The sequence below is a fragment of the Lactuca serriola genome, chromosome 4, assembly GCF_051521515.1.
Source record: "Lactuca serriola cultivar US96UC23 chromosome 4, Lser_US96UC23_V15, whole genome shotgun sequence".
NCBI lineage: Eukaryota > Viridiplantae > Streptophyta > Magnoliopsida > Asterales > Asteraceae > Lactuca > Lactuca serriola.
Genome location: NC_136411.1, coordinates 305,597,531 through 305,601,439, shown reverse-complemented (window position 1 = coordinate 305,601,439; position 3,909 = coordinate 305,597,531).

Genomic DNA, 3,909 nt, shown 5'->3' with positions numbered 1-3,909 from the left:
TATTCTTGAGAAAATCATGACAGGGTATTCTGTAGTAAAATAAGTTTGAAAAACCTTTAGAAATCCTTTGTAAACTTTTCATAAACCAGTTTAAAATGAACTTTGATAAAACAGCATACGTAAGAGTTTTGAACAAGTGAAAACCTTTTAGAAAACCATTTATAGTGTCCTGCTTGGTAAAACAGTTTACAGTGTGGTAAATCCTTGTGCATGTAGGTTATCAATCACATGTGATTGATATGATAACTGCCATGTTTAACTTGTATTCCCCCCTATAAAACATGTAAAAACATTTAAAAGGTTCATTCAGGGGTATGAACTCACCTGGTGTAAGTGGATTCGACGAAGGCGCCGGTTGGGTGCTCGGTGTCAAATAAAGACTTGAACACACTTAGTGACCTATTTAACATATGATAACATATGTTCACATACAATTAGTATATTTAATACTAATTAAACAAGTATACGCACTCTAAGGAGCGGAAAACACCTTGGTTAGGTGTTTGGGGTGTCCCAGGTAACATTTAAGGGCTCAAATGGCTTAGGAATGGAGTATACTCTTCAAGAGTAATCTCTATACACTTAGTTTATGGCCCTGGGACAACTCCCCATGAGTTTATGGCCGTAAACTCATGGTGAGGGGTTCTAGGATGTTTAAAGGGCTCATATCAATTTGTAGATTTATGCTAGGTCCAAAAATAACTTATATGAATGGATTTAAGGCTTCACATGGACCATTGAGGAGTTTACGGCCCTAAGCAAGGGAGCTTACGGCTGTAAGCTCCTATACACTCATTCTTTTGGTGTTTTAAGGGCTTAAGTGGTAGAGGGTAAATTCCTAAGCATTTTTCCAAGTCAAATGGGGAGTTTAGGGTACCAATTGGGCATTAAATGGGAGTTTACGGCCCATGAACCACCCCTATGGGAGTTCACGGCCGTGAAATCCTATTCCCCTAGTTTTATTGAAGTTTAAGGTTTCTACAATGGTGGTATTGCTTCAAGGTATTTTCCAAGGCCATTGGTGTGTTGAAGGGCATTTTTAACACACAAATATGAGTTTACTCCCCATGAAGAGGAGTTTATGGCCCAAGCATGTTCTTGGGCAGTAAACTCATGTTTACTCTTCAAAAATCCATTTCAAGGTGTTCTAAGTCCGAATATGTAAGCCTAAAAATCATATCTAAGCCTTAGGGGCAATTTGGAGGGGTTTTGGGGCTTAAAAACCCCATTAAATGGTGTTTATGGTCCAAGAGTGTTCTTGGGCCATAAACACATGATTATGTCCCTATTTTATGTTTTAAACTCGAAATTGCAGGCCAGTTAAGTTATACAACGAGTTAGGATAGTTTACCTACTCGTTTGAGGCTCGAAACGGACGATTTTTGGCTCGAATTTAAGTTGTAGAGAGAGAGGATGGGGAGAGTGTAAAAAGTCTCTAATGGACTCCACTCACCCTTATATAGGGGTTGGAGTTGGGGCTCAGTGGGATTCTACCTGATACTGCCGTTAAACAGGGCTTTTGGTCGCACCCGATTTAGTGGTCGTAATAATAAAAACTTTTTCCAATTTAATGGAAATGCAACTTAAGTGTTTTTATTTACTTCATTACGACTATAACGACATAATATAAATAAATAAAACATTTATTTATTTTGCGACCTCTAGTTAACGGAACTTTTATAAAATGGAATATTCCGTTAACGGTAACGGGGTAATGTAACAGAATAACTTTGGATTGTCACATCATCCCCCCGTTAGAGGGAATTTCGTCCAGAAATTCAAGTCTAGGCAAGGTAATAGGTATGAATGACTGAGTAGAGGCAGGAGGGTACTTCCTATTCAGTTTGTCCTCGCACTCCCAAGTGAACTCTGGCCTGTGTTTGTCGTTCCAACAAACCTTCACCTACGGGATGCGGATTCCGGCTCGTGTAGTTAGTGGGTTCCGACTGGTGTATCTACAAGGTTATGGTTCTTAACGGTTTCTTATCAAGATGAGTGGGATACGAAGAGTGACATCGGGTAAACACATATCGAGTCTAAGAAGTGGATCGATCGGGTGTCAAGTCTATAATCTCTTCGGGATCTGGGTCATGAGGCTTAACGCAACTACTTTCGCACTTTGATCAAGTGTTCCTGGCTGCGGAGGTTATCCTGTGGTTCTCGGTATTCTAGTGTTTACATCGGAGAATGAAGTCTATCGTCTACAGGGCGACGACGATTTCCTCCATGAGAGAGGGTGGAGGGTTCTAGGCACTAATAGTCTGTAACAGGGTGGACGAATTGCCTGAGTAGTGCGAGCATCTACTGCAACTACTCTTCCGAAGGTTCTAAGTTTTCTCGGTCTAGGTCAAATTTAGTGAGTATAGGGTTCCATCACTCGGAACTTTAATCTTTTCATCCACTCTTCTTAGAGTTTACTTTATCGCAGCTCTCGGATTTCCGGGATGATCGCTGTGATGTTTAATTCGGGGGATTAAGCGTGAATGGATGGTCGTAGTCAATGTCCTTGACTCTTATGACTCAGGTTTCTTTATCAACCGAGGGTGTTAGCAACTAGGTTGGCTCAAGCGGGATGACAACAACTTCGGATTTGTAGTCATTATAGTAGCTCAACCCGCAGTGGTTCTCTTGACTCCAGCTCCTATTTTATGGAATAGGATGAAGGGCTTTACTAAGAGGTTCGTGGTAGAGCTCATACTTGGCTCAACCACTAATACTTGGTGTATGCATGCCGTATATAATTGAGGTCGGCAGGATGTTCAGTTGTGCGACTCCACCCCAGACCCACAACCCAATGAGGAACAGGGAGTAGGGAGGAAGCACGCATCTTAAATCTTTTTGATCTCCACTATATACCACCCTTATGCATATACCTGGTTATAGTGGTCAGTCCCATGAGTTCGATCCTCTGGGTTCACGAACCTGATGTGCGAGGTGCGAAGGGTCTTTCTGGGGAATCTACGGAGTATGCTTCGGATGGTCATTGTCTTTTGGAGTATCTGCAGTGTCTTTCTCTTCGGTTTCCATCTGACTAAGAGGGGTCGGTCAACAGCACGTGGTACCCTTCTCCGGGTACTTCGGAAAGTTTGAGGTAAGGGGGACGACTGACGGATCGCATTAGGTTTGATTATTTGTATTATGTTTAGGTTCGAAAGAACCTTTATTTGCCGACATGGCTACGGAGAAAGTTCTTTTTACACAGCACTAAGGATGTACACATGGTTGCACTACGTCAAACCATGATCGATAGAGTCGTCAAAATTGGCATACTTCAACATGACATAAAGTGAGGGTCGATAGAGTCATGCGCCGAACAGGCACACAAGTTCTAGGCGTCTCGGGTTTCGTCCTATGTATCACTGCCGCCGATACTTGGACCAATAGGGTCGACGCGGAACTGTAGAGAGTCCTAAGTGTTTCCGAGTAGAGTACCTTTTTATGACTGGATTCTCACGAGGTATTTCTATAATCGCCTAACATTTACTAGTCATGTATAATTAAGGTGGGGAGGACTGTTGACTAAGCGACTCCGCCCTAAATCCGCAACTAAACGAGGAACAGGAAATGAGGCGGCATTCACTCACTCTAGGTCTATCCATCTTAACTATACATGGCCGTAACGTATACGTTTTGCCATTATAGTTTTACCTGATGAATTTTAAATTTTATAACAGTGCTGCGACTTTCGCCTTAACGGGGAAATAATTACATTTAGAATTAGCCTTTTATTGTTTTCAGTTTAGTTATCCGAGATCAAGAGACGTACCAAAATCTACTAGGTTCCTTGATGCTTCTCCCTAAGCATTAGAGTTAGACTCCTCCTGTGTATTTGTCTTTCCCTTTGGTTGGGCAGTCCTCCTTGAAGTGTCCCACGTTACCACATAGGTGGCAAACTGTACAGGTCGCCAC